Here is a 17,580-nt window from a genome sequence, read left to right as displayed (position 1 = left end):
TTGCATATATTTTCATAGATTTTTTTTTTAAGTCAATAAAAACAAATTCCTCCATGTTTTATTTGTTTAATTTCTGGTGAGGTTTTTCTTTTGCTATTTTATGGTATTTTAGACAATTTTGTTCCTTTTTCAAAAAGAAAAAGAAAAAAATCCTTAAATTATTCAAAAGAAAGGAGTAAAGCTATATAAACACTGTGGCAACACTTCCAGAGCTACTTTCTTAACAGAAATAGCCACGAAGTTTCTTACTGCTTTATCACCAAATGTGGAATGTATTCATGTACAGTAAACAATATGAGGCCATTGGCTTCATTTCCAACTGAGCATACCACCTCCTGAATTAATTGAGGCTTAGCACATAACAACAGACATAGATCATTTAACATTTCCTGCTTCAAGTACGGTCATTATGTTTCTGATCCGTTTCAAGGCTGTTGCTATGCAAAAAACTGTCTACCAAGCAACAAGCCAGGAGGAAATATCTTGTGCTAAAAGTGAAAATGGTCTTTAAATTGTTTTCAGTTGTAGCATCTCTATTGATTTATGGTTTTTCTGATTGAAATGTTACTTTAGGTCATTAAGAATAGTAACTCAGCTGTATGGTACATTCTGCTTCCCAGCCTGCCTTCACTTGTGACTTCATTTGATCATCACAATAAGCCTGTAAGATAAGAAGGCATGATGTCTCCATTTTGTAGTGAGAGACCTAGGTTCTCTCAGAGAGGCAGTGGCTTGCTCAGGGTCACAACGGTAGTGGGTAGCTGGGCAAGAAAGAGGGTTCAGGACTTCTAATCCAGAACACTTTGTTGTAGCTATTGATTGAGCAAATATGCGACAGTTAATGTATGTGACATCACAGAATGAGCAGGAATAAGAATAATATAAGCACTCAGGTTTTAAGGCAGAAGTGATATTCACATTCTTAGTTTCCTAGCATTTTGTCCATGGGGGCAAAAAGCTTGGAGTCAGATACACCTTGATATGAATCCTAGCTCTACCACCTACTAATTGTGTAACCTAAGAAAGTTACCTAATTTCTGGAAATTAATTATCTCACCTGTAGAATGAGTATAGTTCTAGTTATATCTTAGGTTTGATTTGAGAATTAATCTAATATATATACAGTGTTTAGAACTGTGCCTCACACAAAGTAAGACCCCAATACTGTAAATGGTAGCTAGTAAGGCAATAGCTATCATGACAGTACGACACTGCGTTCAACATTAATTTTGTTGTTTTAACTTACTTTTTGAGTAGGTAATACATGTATAAGGCATGAAATTCTAATTTACAGGGAAATTAGTCTACCACCCTGTCTTAAAACCAACTGGCTCCCATGCCATAGGCATCCATTTTGTCTATTTGTAAAATATCTTGTTTCCCTAGTATCTTGCTTCCCCTAGTCCTCTTTTGCAAAGTATTCCTGGCTATAACTAATTATTTTGTTTTGTTTGTTCTTCAAATTTAAATCAATGTGTTTTTGAATAGGTTATATTACACAAACTGAAGTATAATATAAACACCATTTTGCATCTTAGACTTTTTTTTCTTAACAATAGGGAAAACGTGTAATTTATCATTTAAATTGGGCAAATTTGAGAGGGAAAGATGGCATAATTAACCAGATGCCAGAACCTTAGGTGTAAACCATGACTGTCCCAATCAAACTGGGATATATAACAACACTTAACAGTCTTAGACATCATTCCATACCAGTTCATGAAATATGAACTCCTTTTTCTAAAAAAATTATGTAATATTTGAGACATACAAAAGAATTGTAACATATATGTGAGCTTCCAATAATAAACCCAAACCTTGGAGAGCTGGAGGGTCACCTCAGACTAGCTCTGAAGGGGACTCTGTTCCTTTTTCAGCTCAGTGGAGAAAGCCTCAGCCATTTTCAGTTCCCAGTTCTGTGACCCAGACAAGGGTATAGCACAGGCAGAGAGAGACCATTGAAATGCTAATGACCTCCCCTTAGGGCATCTATCTTCTCCAAGAGGAAAGGGGTGGGGCCCAGCTCTACTACCTGCCTTCCATTCAGAACTTACACCAGTCAAGAATTATAGGCTAACAGGCACCACCTGCTGGGCAGAAAAGCACAGTGACCAGAGGCATCAGAGAGTGTACCAATTTTCTAAGACACACCCTCAAGGAAACTGGATATTTCTTCATTCTGGGACCTTAGCCCATTCTGGTCTAGGGAGGCCTGATTGGGGTAACCGAGGAAACCATGCCTAGACAACAGAAAACTACAACCTACACCAAGAAAAATGAGGTTTTGGCCTGGTCAGGGGAACAAACTTGCACTTCAACTGTGATGCAAGAATTGAAACAACTAATAATAAGTCAATTCAAAAAGTTTAGGGAAGATATGGTGAAAGAGCTGAACCATGTAATGAAAACACAGGACGTACATAAGGTAGAAATTGAAAGTTCAAAAAACCAACTGGCGGAATCTATGGAAATGAAAGGCACAACACAAGAGATGAAAAGCACACCTGGAAACATACAACAGCAGACCTCAAGAGGCAGAAGAAAGCACTCAGGAATTGGAGGCATCTGAAAGCCTACACACAAAAGAACAGATAGAGAAAAGAATGGAAAAATACGAGCAACATCTCCAGGAACTTAAAGACAAAATGAAAAGCAAGAATTTACGTGTCGTTGGTGTCCCAGAAGGAGAAGAGAAGGGAAAAGGGGCAGAAGAAATAATAGAGGAAATAATCAATGAAATTTCCCATCTCTTATGAAAGACATAAAATTACGGATCCAAGAAGTGCAGCGTACCCCAAACAGAATAGATCTGAATAGGCCTACACCAAGACACTTAATAATCAGATTATTAAACATCAAAGATAAAAAGAGAATCCTGAAAGCAGCAGGAGAGAAGCGATCTATCACATACAAAGGAAGCTTGATAAAGCTATGTGTGGATTTCTCAATAGAAACCATGGAGGCAAGAAGGAAGTGGTGTGATATATTTAAGATACTGAAAGAGAAAAATCACCAACCAACAATCCTATATCCATCAAAACTATCCTTCAGATATGAGGGAGAGCTTAAAATATTCTCTGATAAACAGACAATGACCGAGTTTATGGACAAGAAACCTGTTCTACAGGGAACACTAAAGGAAGCACTGCAAACAGAAAGGAAAAGACAGGAGTAAGAGGTTTGGAAAACAATTTTGGGAGATAGTAGAACAGCAGTGTAAGTACACTGAACAAAGATGACTGTGAATATGGTTGAAAGAGGAAGGCAGGGATCATGTGGGACACCAGAACAAAAGATGAACGATAGAGACTGGGACTGTGTAACTCAGGGAAACCTAGGGTGCTCAATGATTGTAATCAAAGGTACAAATATGTTTTTACATGAGGTAGAACAAATGAATGTCAACATTGCAAGGTGTTAAAAATAGGGTGGGATTGGGGGGAGAATACAATCAATGCAAACTACAGGCTAGAATTAACAGAAACATTGTATTATGCTTCCTTTAATGTAACAAAAGCAGTATACCAAAGCTAAATGCATATGGGGGGGGGGGCGGGAATAGGGGAAGGGTATGGGACTCCTGGCATTGGTGACATTGTCTCACTCTTTATTCTACTTTAGGTTAATGCTATCTTTCCTTTTGTCGCTTTCCAGCTATCAAGTTTTTTTGTTTGCTTGTCTGTTTTTCTCTCTTTCTCTTGCCATTTTCTTTTGCCTCTCTGCCTTCGACTCTTCCTCTGTCTCTGTGGAAGAAATGTCCTTATATAGAGAGTGGCGATGGTGCTCAATACATAAATACGTGACTATACGGGGAACCAATGATTGTTAGGACGGAATATATAGTATTTGAACAAAACCATCTTAAAAGAAATGGGTTGATGAAGAAACCTTGAGGGCACTATATTGAGTGACATAAGACAGACACATAAAGGCAAATATTGCAGGGTCTTACTGATATGAACTAACTATAATACATAAACTCATAGACATGAAATATAAGTTACCAGGATACGGAATGAGGCTAAAGAATGGGGAGCGGTTGCTTATTATGAGCAGAATGTTCAACTAGGGTGAACTTAAATGTTTGGAAATGGACAGGGGTGATGGTAGCATGTAATGAGAATAACTAACAGTGCTGAAAAGTGTGTGAAAGTGGTGGAAAGGGTAAGCTCAGAGTCACGCATGTCACCAGAAGGAAAGTTGGAGGTTAAAAGATGGGAATGTATAAAACAGTGAATCTTGTGGTGGACAATGTCCATGATTAACTATACAAATATTAGAAATCTCTCTCATGAGCTAGAACAAATGTATGTCACTATAACTAGAGGTTAATAATAGAGAGGCATATAGGGAAAAAATATATACTTATTATAAACTATATACTACAGTTAGTAGTATTTTAACATTCTTTCATCAACAGTAACAAATGTACTATACCAAAACTATGAATCAATAATGGAGGGGGCCATGGTTAGGGGTATGGGAGGATCTGAGTTTCCTTTTTTTGTCTTGATTTCTTTTCTGAAGAAGTGAAAATGTTCTAAAAATTGAAAAAAAAAATTGTGTTGATGGATGCACAGCTGTATGGTGGTGCTGTGGGCAACTGATTGTACACTTTGGATCTTTGGATACTTGTATGGTATCTGAACAGTCTCAGTAAAAAAAATACATATATATATATATAAAAAATAGATTGGGGTGATGAATGCACAACTATATGATGGTACTATGAACAGTTGATTGTACACCATGGATGATTGTATGGTATATGAATATATCTCAATAAAACTGAATAAAAACAAAAAACAGAAAACAAAAACCAAACAAAAAATAATAATAAACCCAAACCATTCAATTTCATGAGTTTGAATCTTACCTTTATATTTAAGCCTCCTATGTGCTCCTGCCCCATCCTATTCCTTTCCCACTTGAATTTTATGTTAATATTATTTTTCTATTTTTCTAAAAATAGTTTCATAACATAGGTATACCTGAACACTATATTGTATAATCGGGTTTTTTTTAATAATAATAGTATCATAGAGTATGAGGCCTTCTGCAACTTGCTATTTTTTTATTCAACATTCTATTTCCTAAGATTCATTTATATCATCTATATTATTTTACATAACTGTAGTTCAAGGATTTTTCACTGATGGATAATATCGCATTGTATAAATATTCCAAAATTACTGATTCATTTTTCTTCTGATAATGTTTGCTGATGATTTTTTTATGATGTTTGATGGTGTTGCTTTCAGTCTTTCTGCCATTAAAAATGATGCTGTGGTCTAGAACCTAAGATGGTGGCTAGATGAGACAGGGCAAAAAAAATACCTCTGTGAAAAATACTAGATAAAAGCCAGAAAGTGACCCAGAACACCAGTTCCAGCGATGCACCAGCCGGACAAGGTCTGCTAAATCCACAGGGACCATGCATTTGGTGAAACCAGGAGTCTGCATTCTGAAATGAGTGAGTGAGCCAGCTGAAAGTCCAGTGGTCATGCTGCAGTGTGGGGATACCATGGGTTGGCATTTGGAGATGGACTAGTTCTTTTTTAAAAAAAAAAACCGGGAGCAGCTGCAGATATGGCGGCAAGAACCACGCAGTGAAGCACAGCAGGAGTGGACTGTGCCAACACCTCGGTGTCTGGCATGGAGGATAGCCCTTCCCACACCTGCTGCTGATTGTCTTGGGGCCAGGGGGCAGAGGGGGATCCAAAAGGAGAAAGAAACCACACCCCTTGCAGCCATCTTTCCAGCAGACTGGGGATGCTCCTGCCAGGGGCCAGAGCCATAGCCCAGAGCTGCACCAAGGGTCCCAGTGTGACGGGGAGTGTTTCCTGCAGCACCGTGCACATGCCACAATATTGCCATGGACAGTGGCCTTTAGTGCACCCACAGCTAATTGTCCCACAGCTGGGAAGGCGGAGCTGTGCAAAAAGGGGGAAATTAACACAGCCCATTCAGCCATCTTTACAGCAGGCTGGGAATGCCCCTGCACAGCCCGGTGGTCCAGGGCTTCCCTTGAGGGCCGGTGTGCACTTGTGACATGGCACAGCCTTCCCTCAGCAGAGGTCCTCAAAGAGCACGGCTGAGAAGGGGGACCTGCTTGGAAATCCCAGGGACCGTATGCCAATACCAAGGATTTGTGGGTCAGCGGCAGAGAAAATCTGTGGCAAGACTGAAATGAAGGCTTAGACTCTTGCAACAGCCTTAAATCTCCAGGAACACCTGGGAGGTTTGATTATTAAAGCTGCCCTGCCTCCCTAACCACTCAGACACATGCCCCACATTCAGGGCAGACAGCACCACCAACACACCCAAACTTAGTGCACCAATTGAACCCCACAAGAATCCGATCCCCACACACCACAAAGACAAAGTTAGGGAGAACTGACGTGAGGGGAATACGTGACTTGTGGATGCCATCTGCTGGTTAGTTAGAGAAAGTGTATGCTACCAAGCTGTAGAGCTGACAAATTAGAGATCGGTATTTTTCATATCCTGAAACAACCCTATCAAGTAAAGCAAATGCCAAGAGGCCAAAAACAACAGAAAATTTTAAAGCATATTATAAAACCAGACAATATGGAGAACCCAAACGCAAACACCCAAATCAAAAGATCAGAAAAGACACAGTACTTGGTGCAATTAATCAAAGAACTAAAGACTAACAATGAGAGCATGGCACAGGATATAAAGGACATGAAGAAGACCCTAGAAGAGCATAAAGAAGAAATTGCAAGAGTAAATAAAAAAAGAGATGATCTTTTGGAAATAAAAGAAACTGTCAACCAACTTAGAAAGATTCTGGATACTCATAATACAAGATTAGAGGAAGCTGAACAATGACTCAGCATCCTCGAGGACCACAGAATGGAAAAAGAAAGAACAAAAGAAAGAAGGGGGAAAAATAAAAAAAATCGAAATGGATCTCAAGGATATGATAGATAAAATAAAACATCCAAATTTAAGACTCATTGGTGTCACAGAAGGGGAAGAGAAAAGGTCTAGAAAGAGTATTCAAAGAAATTGTTGGGGAAAACTTCCCAAACCTTCTACACAATATAAATACACAAAGCATAAATACCCAGCGAACTCCAAATAGAATAAATCCAAATAAACCCACTCCAAGACATATTCTGATCAGACTGTCAGATACTGAAGAGAAGGAGCAAGTTCTGAAAACAGCAAGAGAAAAGCAATTCACCACATACAAAGTAAACAACATAAGACTAAGTACTGACTACTCAGCGGCCACCATGGAGGTAAGAAGGCAGTGGCATGACATATTTAAAATTCTGAGAGATAAAAATTTCTAACCAAGAATACTTTATCCAGCAAAACTCTCCTTCAAATTTGAGGGAGAGCTTAAAATTTTCACAAGCAAATGCTGAGAGATTTTGCTAATAAAAGACCTGCCCTACTTCAGATACTAAAGGGAGTCCTACCAACAGAGAAACAAAGAAAGGAGAGAGAGAGAGAGAGAGAGAGAGAGAGAGAGAGAGAGAGAGAGAGAGAAATTTAACAGACATATATAGAACATTACATCCCAAATCACCAGGACACACATTCTTCTTTAGTGATCACGGATCTTTCTCCAGAATAGACCATATGCTGGAACATAAAGCAAGCCTCAATAAATTTTAAAAAAAAATTGAATTTATTCAAAGCACATTCTCTGACCACAATGGAATACAAATAGAAGTCAATAACCATCAGAGGCTTAGAAAATTCACAAACACCTGGAGGGTAAAAATGAGGGGGAGATGAAAACATTCCTGGATAATCAAAAGCTGAGGGACTTCCTCACCAGTAGATCAGTCCTATAAAAAATGCTAAAGGGAATTGTGCAGGCTGAAAGGAAGGGACACTATAAACAATTGACTGAAACCAGATGAAGAAATAAAAATTTCCAGTAAAGATCACATGGTAAATATAAATACCAATACTACTGTATTTTTGATTTGTAACTCCACTATTTACTTCCTACAGGATCTAAAATAGATAAACTGTAATGATAAATCAGTGGTTTTGGACTCAATGTAAAATATGTAATTTTTGACAAGAACTACATAAAGGTGGGGGAATGGAGGAGTACAGGAACATAGTTTATGTGTCCTATTAAAGTTAAGTTGGTACCAAAGAAAAACAAGACTGTTATAGATTTAAGAGGTTAAATTTAAGCCCCACAGCAAACACAAAGAAAGTATCAGAGAACATGACCATAGAGATGAAAAGTAGAGTAGGGTTACAAGAAGTGGGGGAAGGGGCAATGGGGAGTTAAGAAATGAGTGTAGGGTTTCTGTCTGGGGTGAAGGGAAATTTCTAGTAATGGATGGTGGGAAGGTGATGGCATTGCAACATTCTAAATGTGATTAATCCCACCAATGGAATGCTAGGGAGGGGTTGGAATGGGAAGATTTAGGCTGTATATATGTTTCCACAATTGAAAAAAAAAAAGTTTAAATAGATAATGACAATTAAATGCCAAAGATGATCCTGGATGGGATCTGAGGATGGAGGGGAGGGAGGTGGCTCAAAGGGACACAGTTGGGACATACGAAAAAAAAAGGAAATATAGAATGTAAGCTTTGTATCAATGTTGAATTTCTTGAACTTCTTAGCTGCGCTTAATGGGATTGCATAAAAGAATGTTCTTGTTCATGGGAAAGGCATATGTGAATTATATTGTTTGTTCAAGGATGTGTGCAGCTTGCTCTCATATGTTCAGAAGACAGAGCAATAGATGATAGATGATAGATAGGGAGGAAGGGAGGGAGGGAAAGAAAGAAATGGTGGCGTGACAGGATGTTAAAGTTGGTGGATTGCGGTATCAGGGAAGGGGGATCTGGGTATGCTGGAGTTCTGTGTATGGGGTTTGTATTATTTTTGCAACTGTTCCTGTAAGTTTGAATTTATCTCAAAATTAAAAATAAATGATGCTGTGAACTTTCTTGCACATATTTCCAGGTGCACAGTACAAAAGTTTCTCCAGAGCACAGGAATATTCTTGGTTCTTAGGGTATGCACATGTTCATTTATATAAGACCGTGCCAAATTCATTTCCAAGGTTTTTAATGCCAATTTACACCCCTAGCAGCAGTGAGAGTATCCACAGAGCTACATGACAATATTGGGGTACTACTGGGAAGGAAGAAAGGAGAGAATGAATATGAAGTAGGCAATTAGCAATGGCTACTACAGTGTCCATCCTATACCTACTAGCACCCTTCTTCCCATGCATAGATCAAATTCACCCCCTGCCCAAAGGCGGCAACCTGAGTCTTGGCCAACGATTGCTTCCAGTTCAAATTTAAGAACCATTGGCTAATGTGTGGTCCTCTCCCCATCAGTTTCCAGATAATGGCTCTTTGTGGTTTAGCCACCCATAAGATAAAGATCAGCTTTCCGTCCCAACAGAGAATGGATAGGATGATCATGATTAAAACAAAACAAAATAATCTTTTGAAAATACTCTCATATTTAGAAAGGAGGAGAATAGGAACCTACAGTAGTCATTTTCTGGGGAAAATGCTTATATGGGAGCTGTGAAGCTTTTGTGAGGGATGGTCTTAGGGATTGAACCATCGTGCATTGATGCCTAGGAGGCCTCGAGTTCTTTGACAAAGTGTTTTCCTCAAAAAGTTAGTAGACTTCTAGTCTGTCAATTCTATGTATGTGCCATAAGAGCTAAACATATTGCCTAGACTTAGTCTTTGAAACTGAAGGGTCCATTCTTTGACCAACTGACCTCTATGTGCTACACATCCTCATAGCCCTTAAAGCAATTTGAAAAAATGGTCTCTGTTCAGATGGCAATACCATTAACACCATCTTTTCCTTCAAACATGACACTTTTGCTTAATAGAGGACTCTTAAGAAAAGTTGCTTTGTTCAGTCTTTGCTGTTTCTAAGGCTGCCACAATGACTGCTTGTAACTGCTTCTAGTTAGAATGCAAAAACAATCGTCTTTTACATCCTCAGGCTCCAAATTATGGAACCCCTCAGTCAATTTAGATTTTAGTCCTCAAGCAACTCTCTTAGCAAGTATGTATTCTCTTTCCAAAGATAGCACCTCAACTCTCATGAATCATGTTTCCTGGCATTCACAAATTTGTGTAGCACTGGCTCCTTGAATCTAGGTTGGCCCTGTAACTCACTCACGACCATAGAGTGTGGTGGAAGTTATGCTGCATATTTTCCAAGGCAGGCTATAAGAAGCCTTGAAGTTTCCATCTGGGTCTCTGATACACTCCATCTGGGGGAAGCCAACAACCATACTAGCATATGACTGCCCCGAGCTCACCGTGCTATGAAGAAGCCAAGCTTAACCATGAGGAGAGATTGCATGGAGAATGAGAGATGTTCCTCCATCCCAGATAAAGGCACCAGACATGTAAGTGAAGAAGCCCTTTTGGATGACCAGACCAGTCAAAACTTCAGGTATCTCCAGCTCTGTTCACCATCTGGCATGAAAATTGTGAGAGATCCTATGGGAAAACTACCCACCAGGCTCTAGTCAACTCACAAGAATCATGGGAGATAATAATTGCTGTTTTAAACCACTTAGTATTGGAGCAGTTTATTATACAACAATAGATAATTAAAATATCTCTTCCATCTTTGCTTATAGAATGGCCATGAGAGTGGCAAGGAGTAACCCTTATGCCCCAATAGTGTGAATTATCCTACCATTTTTCCTAATCCTATAGCACCAGGAGGCATACGGTCTGCCCCCTTAAATACAACAGACAACAGTTTGACCTAATGTCACAGGACAATATCACGATATGCAACACAAGAATCCTTATTGCCCAGTGCTCCACTTTCTTCCTTCAATCAATTCCACATTTTATCTTCTGTCACTTTTAGTATTCTCTTTTAGGAACAAAATTCTAAATTAGTTAGGGATTGTATTTGGCTGCATGTAATGGAATCCTAGCTACAAAGATTTACTCAACTGGGGAATTATTTTTCTGATACATCAAGAAGTCAGGGATAAGCAGCTGGCGCAGATACAGCTAAATACTGCCTCCAATTTCCACTGTTTCCTTTTCTCTTGGCAATAGCACTCCTAATTTTTAGCTGGACACATGGCCACCTTAAAATTAGGTATGACTGTATGAATAATTTCTAACTGAGGGATGCTAATAGAAGTGTCCTATGTGACTTCTGGAAATTATTTTTGGGGAGACTTTATGTCCTTCTTTGTCCTTCTTTCTTGCTCATGATTAAATGTGGATATAATGGTTAGATTACTAGCAACCTTCTTATTCCACAAATACAAAGCAACAAAATGCAAAGGGTCTGGATGCTTAATGACTGAGGAGTCACTATACCTGGCCTGGTCTGTCCAGCTTTGGACTTTGTTTTCATGAAAGAGAAGTGAACTTCTATCTTGTTATGGGACTCTTATGCTGAGATATTATTTCACTCACAGCTGAAATTAATTCTAAGTAATTGTTAGCAGTGCTCCAGGCTGCTTCTGCCTTTCTGGTCAACCATCCTTAGTATATGCGGCTCTCATCTTTATAGCCACCTCACTGTAGCAAAATGACCATTCCTCCTTTAGCTTTCATTCAGATTTCAAGTGGAAAAAAAGACAAGGAAGAAACAAGAAAGAGGAGATTCCTATAAGAAGAAAGCACAACTTTCTATAATGCCTAGAAGACTTCATTTATGCCTCATTGACCAAGTTTTGACATGTAATTTTATAGCTGGGCACATTGCCACCCTAAATAAAATGAAAATTCTATTATTAAGATGGAAAAAGAAAAGGGGATTAAGGACCCTAGCAAGGTCTTCCACCAACAGTGCGTCAAGAGTAGTACTCACAGAAAATATGTTCTTCCAAACTAGGCAAGAACCCTAAAAGGTGTCAAATACAGGCCCCTAATATACATTCTAGATGGATATGTACAATTAACATCCATTCACAAACATTTATTGAGCTTCAAGAGAAAGGCAGGACTGGAAACATAAATGAGGTAGTGCTATAAGCCATAGTTGAAACTAGAGCCATCTCAAGGGAAGGCATATATGTTTGAAGAATAGTGACTGAAGATGAAACCCTGGGGAAAACTAAAGAAAAGAAGCTTAGTGCAGGGGGAAAAGATTTCTAAAAAGACAGAAAAATATCAGTTAAAGAGATAGAAAAAAATAAGAATAGTTTATCAAAAATTCATACAGAGTGTGAAATGCAGCAGGTAGGAACGCGGACTGAAAAGTGTTCTGGTATTTGTCAATTTGGAGATGATGAACTACTTTTCAAGAAGAGTTTCAACAAAGTAGAGAGTTCCAAAAACTAGCATACAGGAAATTGAGAACTGAAGGGAAAATAAGAAAGTAAAGAGGATTGGTAGACTACTCAACACCAGCCATCTCTACCCAAGCTTGGCTTCTATAAGCAATCATATATTTCCATAAATATAAATAAAAGTTTTAAGTACTAGGAGAAGAGGATTGAGTAATGGAAGATAAATGTATTGCTTCGAGTAAATACTTTTTTGAACAAAACACTTCTGTATTGAATTTGTATTGTATTGTATCACACTGTACTGTATTTTATTATATTGAAGTTGTGGTATTGACTTTGTAAATGCAGAGAACCAAGGACATCCTTGGACCAGACAGGTAATGCCTGTCCCTCCTGGTCCCAAAGGGATTAGTGTGGCTTAGTGTCTCTTTATGAATAATGGAAGATAATTTCAAAGTCAGACTACCTCTGATATAAAATGATGAATTTGCAAATGTTTTAATATGTAGATTCCACACAGTTAATCTCATCCAAAAATTATGCTTTCTCTTTAAATAATGCATGAACCAGATCCAAAGGACAAATGTTCTGAGTGATATTGTATCTGGAGCACATGATAATTCTGCCAAGTTGATTTTCATATGCAAGTCATTGAGAAATTATGTTAATTCAATCAAGAAGAAATCAGGCTAGACTCAAAGGAAGTAAAAGAACAAGAAGGAACTATATACTAGGCACTTTATACGTATTAACTCCTCATAAATACCTTAAGAGGTTTTCATTTTGAGATTGAGAAAAATAAGGCTTAGGGTGGTTCAGCAGCACAGCCAGGATGAACCCTCAGCTTTCTGACATTCAGTTCAGGTATTTTCCACTCTGCTTTCTAGAGTAGAACATCAGCAGAAAGTTAAAGGGGTTCTTAATGGGATGCTTCCTAATTTATTTTTATAAAATTAAGCATTTGTTTTTAGAGAAAAACTCTGAAATCACCTGACTAAAAAGCATCTGTTGTGAAGTATAACATTGAATTCTATAGGAAAAAAATTGGTCTACGTTGCAATGTGGTCATCTATAAATTATGCCCTTGTATATAATGGGTGTGACATCAAGGTAAATTTATCACTTCTTCTAGAAAAGTAACTCAAAGTTCTACTCACACAGTCCAGTAGTGATCTGTATATAGTAAACAGAGGACTGGTGAAAGTTTTGCAACACTGAAAATTTCAATGTTATTTTAATTGGCAAGTACTTAAAACAATGAAAACATTTGACCTGCACCAAGATCTCTTCTTCTGATAGCCAGGGTATTCTGCTTATCAATATGGTATTTTTCTTAGACTTAAGTGTTTGTGGGTACATGTATCTGTGTTTTACACTTCCCTGGAGTTGAAAAGTACAGCTTCTATGATACTAATAGGAAAGGAAAAAAAAAAACATTCTAAGAGTAGCAGGTAGACTAATCATACCTGACTATCTCTCGAGTGGTCAAATCTATAAATTTATGTAGGAGTACCATCAGGGAGAATAGGCTATCCATGACATTAATTCCAAGATTCATGCAGTTTTCCATTTTCAAAATAATTCACAAACTGCACTTTAAGCAAAACAAAACAAAAATTGTATAATTTAATTTAAGGTAGATTTCAAATATATAATGGGTCAAGCACAATAGGAGTTAATTTGTTCCTCACATTAACAGTCCAAGGTGGGGCCAGGTCGGTGGGGATAGGGTTCTGTCTGTCCATGCAATCTCTCAGAGACCCAAGGTGATGAAAGCTCTGCCACTCAACACGTAGCTCCAAGGATACTCAAGGTGTCAACATCCAGAGGGTGAAAAGCAAAAGCTCATGGAGGATCAGACATAGGGGTTTTTAATTGTCCTTGCCTGGGAGTGGATGATAAGAACATGATGATTCTTCTTGGGATACACATATGCTACCTACCCCTCATTGGCTCCAGGTCCAGTATTTCACAGTTGGAAAACTTCAAGGACTGAAAGAATGGCAGAATCTTGCCAGTTTATATTAGCATCTATGGGAGTAGATTCTGAAAAGTGCAGACCAAGGAAATCAAGTCATAAGATAAGATCAGGCTAACTTCTTGAAAGCGGAGCACTTTCCCAGGATTCAAAACTTAACGGGTTCACTCAAACACCTGGAAGCGGTATGCGCCCTCTTCAACTAGATGGGTAAAATGAAGCCTGGCCTCAGATGATGGCCTATAGCCACTGATGGGGAAATGCTGGAACTTCCTCGGCATTTTTTAAATAAAGGAAGTCTAAAAGGCTCAGAGGGTTGGAAATGTCAGAATTAACCAATTATGTGTAAACTGTTTAGCCCCCTTTAACCATATCCCCTAGGAAATGGGCCCAGAGGACAATGCTGTGTTCAAGTTCTTTGGGTGACCAGGCACCATCACAGATAGCCAACCAGCCAAGAATGCAGGAAAGGACAACTTTGTTAGATCAAAGACCCTGGAGGGGGAGAGAGGAGAATGAGGGCAGCAGAGGCGCTGGCTGGGCTTACCTAACCAAGGCTCCTGAGACGGTATGTGGATGGGAGGAGTGAGGGGGAGAAGCACATGTGGGTCCCAAACACTTGCCTTTATTGTTGACCAAGAAGGGAGCACTAGGGCTTTCCCTCAGATACTGGGGTTTGGCAGTTTCAAACTATATGGCACAAAAAGCAGAAGCCGCAACGGCTATTTGGAGAAGGTGAGGGCAGCTTCTTACCATCCAAGCCATATAGATATACAGGCCTCCCTAGTAAATTATGTGGCATGAACTGGCAAGGGATTTTTCAGAGAAGAAGCACAAGGGCCTTTTGGAGAAGCTAAGGCAGGCTTTTATCCAAACTGTATGGAGGTACAGGCCTGGCTATTTACTGTTACATCCAGGCCACAGCTAACAGCGCTACTTGCTCAAAGGAAAACTTTCTGACCAAGCCAGTCTGGATGATAAGGTACCAAATATAATTCCTTTTGTGCCATTACAACTGCCCTCATCAAGATGTTAAGCAATAGTGATAAGGGTTACCAGAATCTTTGAAAAACTCTGTGTTGGCTGTTCTCTGTGAACCAGAGATGGCATCTGGGGATTCCTCAAAGGAATTTGACTCCTGGATTTCAGTGGGAATTCTGGGATCCTTTACTAGTAGAGGCAAAATGGTGGGCACTTAAAAACAACAAGCCACAGAGGCAGAGTGGTAATCAGTGTTGCAAACCAGGGATCTGCGACAATGGCAATTTGCCTTCAATGTGGCAGGACTGCAGTAGACCTTCATGATCTTACCGCAGGGTTATGTCATGAGTTAGAGGACAAATAATTACGGTAAACTGCATTTTGAATAGTGCCAAAGGATGACATGAATGAGAGGAATGAAGGCATTCACTGGTTTCTAAATAGCTTCAGACTGTAGAAGGAGCAGACTAGGTAATCCTTGGTGTTTGTGGAGTGGCTAAGTCAGAGCCATGTTTCAACAACTGGCATGTACCTGGACTTCTGCCCACAAAATGTACCACACACAGGGCCGTTTTATGGAATGTAAACTTAAATAAGACATAGTCCTGTGTCTAAAGAGCTCCCTGGTTATGACAGTAAAAATAAATATGGAAAGTTCACAGCCTGAATTAAAGTAATAAGCAGTAAGGACAAATCTGGAAGACATTTTCAATTTTTTAAAAAATTAAGGTCTGCTTATATTCAATGAAATGCACAGATCTTAAGTGTATAGTTTGTTCAGTTTGACAAATAAGTATACTTAGGTAACCCACATCCCTATCAAGAAATGAAACATTTCCATAACCCCAGAAATTTCCCTCCTGCTCCTTTCCAGTAAGTCCTCTCCCTCATCCCTGCAGAAGCAACCACTCATGATTTCTATCACTATAGATTAATTTGGTTTATTCCAAACTTCTCATAAATAGAAGCATTACATACTACTTTGTTTCTGGCTTCTTTCACTCAGCATAATGTTTTCGAGTTTCATTTCATTGTGTTTTTTTTTTTTTTTTTTTTTGGTATCTCATTTCTTTTTATCATTGTTCCATTGTATGATATATCACAGTTTTTTGTTTGTTTGTTTGTTTTAAACCATTGTTCTGTTAATGGACACCTGGGTTGTTTTCAGTTCAGGGCTAAGGTGAATAAAGTAGCTATAAACACTCTAGAACAAGGCTGTTTGTGCACAGATAGTTTCAATTCTCTTTGATAAATACCTAGGAGTATAAAATCTGGGTCACAGGGTACAGATATATCAAACTTTATAAGAAACTGCCAAACTATTTTTTTTACATTGTTGTACCATTTTACACCCCACCAGTTATGTGTGAGAGTTCCGGATGCCCTGCATCCTCTAAAACATTTGGTAGTGTTAATGTTGTTCATTTTGCTTTTTAATTTCCCTGAGGATTAGTGATGTTGAACATTTATTAATGTGCTTATTAGCCATTTATATATGAGTCTTGAAGCATTTACTCAAATCTTTTCTCCACTTTTTATATTGGGTGGTATGCCTTATTATTATTGAGTTATAGAAATTCTTTGTATGTTCTGGATAAGCCCTTTGTCAGAAGTGTGCATTATGAATACTTTCTCCCAGCATGATGCTTGTCTATTTATTTTCTTAATAGCTGATAAGCAAAAGTTCTACATTTTGCTAAAGTCTGATCTGTGCTTTCTTTGTCCTCTCAAATAGTCTTCTCAGAGTTCATGAAAATATATTCCCATGTTTTACTTTAGAAGCTTTATAATTTTAGACTGTATTTATGTCTATGATTCATTTCAAATTAATGTATGGGGTAAAATAGTTAAAATGGATATATGGATATCAAGTTATTTTAGCACCATTTGTTGAAAAGATTTTCTTCTCATTGAATCACTGTGATGCCTTTGTTGAAAATTACTTGATCATATATATGTGTCAATCTACAGATTCCATATTTTATTCCATTTTTTTATTTGTCTAGTATTTTATCAGTACTGTACTGTCTTGATTATTGTAGCTTTATAACATATCTTAAAGTCAGGTAGACTAAGTCTTCTAAATTTATTAGGAGGTTGTTTTCACTATTTTAGATCCTTTACACTTACAAATACATTTTAGAATAAGCTAATCTATATTTTTAAAAAAGCTTTCAGAAATTTATAGAATATCTGACTCTACTGAATATGTATATATTATCTTTGGAAGAATGGACATCTTAACAAAATTGAGTCATCTGATCAATAAATATGGTATTTCTATTTACAATTTCTCTCAGAAGTTTTTTTTTTTTTTTTTTTTGCAGTTTTCAGTGAATAGATATTGTGCATGTTTTGT

The sequence above is a fragment of the Choloepus didactylus genome, chromosome 14, assembly GCF_015220235.1.
Source record: "Choloepus didactylus isolate mChoDid1 chromosome 14, mChoDid1.pri, whole genome shotgun sequence".
Classification (NCBI taxonomy): Eukaryota; Metazoa; Chordata; class Mammalia; order Pilosa; family Megalonychidae; genus Choloepus; species Choloepus didactylus.
The sequence above is the reverse complement of the archived record's forward strand: the minus strand, read 5'-3'. Positions refer to the sequence as shown.